This window comes from Mustela nigripes, chromosome 13 (genome assembly GCF_022355385.1).
Source record: "Mustela nigripes isolate SB6536 chromosome 13, MUSNIG.SB6536, whole genome shotgun sequence".
Taxonomy (NCBI): domain Eukaryota; kingdom Metazoa; phylum Chordata; class Mammalia; order Carnivora; family Mustelidae; genus Mustela; species Mustela nigripes.
Genome location: NC_081569.1, coordinates 99639426 through 99640735, shown reverse-complemented (window position 1 = coordinate 99640735; position 1310 = coordinate 99639426). Strand labels below are relative to the sequence as shown.

The window sequence follows — 1310 nt, the reverse complement described above, 5'->3', positions numbered from 1 at the left end:
AAGGGTTTGGACCCCATGGCTGGTACAGCAACTCTTAAGACTTCCATCTGAGAAGTGGATTCCCAAAGCATCTACCTTTGAAAGCCAATGGGACTTGCATCTATAAGATCCACAGTCTTTGGTGAACTAATAGACAGTTCTTAAAAGATTTCTGGCGTCTCACTATGGCTTGCTTCCACAGGGCCCAGTGCAGAGGCAGCAGACTGAAACAAGCCCAGTTCACAAAAGAAACTATTTCCTTACCTTAAAAGTTTCGGCTTGAGGGGTAGGCTTCTCATTTAATACAGTTCTGGTGTAGGTGTATCTTCCTGTTCTCTCTCTGCCTCACTCCAGGTCATCAATGTCTCCCAGAAAGGAGCTCGTTCACATGTTTGATGCCCCAGTTTTTGGATTTACTGCCCAGATGAAGCCCCTTAATGGGGCTTATATTTGTGGGTACCATAGGACTGTAACAAAGAGAAAAACAGTTCTTAACCAGGTATCCCTCCACTGCACAGCACAGATGCAGCAGATTGAAACAATATTTTATTTTATTTTATTTTTAGATTTTATTTATTTATTTGACAGACAGAGATCACAAGTAAGCAGAGAGGCAAACAGAGAAAGAGGGAGATGCAGGCTCCCTGACTGACGAGCAGAGACCCTGCTGCGGGGCTTGATCCCAGGACCCTGAGACCATGACCTGAGCCGAAGACAGAGGCTTAGCCCACTGAGCCACCCAGGTGCCCCAAAACAATCTTTTAATGAAGAGGCCTATTAGCTTATCTTAATAGCTGTGGCCTGAGGGGCAGGCTCTTACTTTAATACCTGTCTAGGCACAAATTGCCATCCCCTCCAGAAACCAGGAAGGCCAGCAGGCACCATCTTTGTGCTTTCTCTTTGCCTCATTCTAGATTGCCACTGTCTTTGAGAAAGCAGTTTATGAACATGTCTGCCACCCTGGTTTTTGTAGCTGCCACGTAGAGGACATATCTCTTGAAACCTGGCACTAGTGGCCAGTGGGGCTTGTTTTCATGGACTCAGTGGGATGGTAGCAAACAAACAGTTCTTAACTGCCTGTCCCCCCAGGGTTGGATGTGCAGAGGCAACACACAGAAATACACATCTTCCAGTCTTCTGTTGAAGGAAGTATATTTACATTCTTCTGTCTGCTGCTCTCCCTGCATGTGCTCTCTCTCTCACTCTCTCTGACAAGTGAACAAAATCTTTATGCTTGATTTAAAAGGAAGTGGATCAAGGATGAAAATATCTAGATCTAAGCATCAGAGGCCTTCCAGGCTACCTGATGTACAATTTTTGTAGTTCTGAGA

The 1310-nt window shown here is 45.3% G+C and overlaps 1 non-coding gene across 1 annotated transcript; it reads left to right on the top strand.

Moving 5' to 3' along the window:
• Positions 1–1231: 1231 nt before the first annotated feature.
• On the top strand, positions 1232–1310 carry LOC132000542 (small nucleolar RNA U2-19). Its single transcript, XR_009399391.1, has one exon. It is a non-coding gene; the product is annotated as a small nucleolar RNA U2-19 (small nucleolar RNA).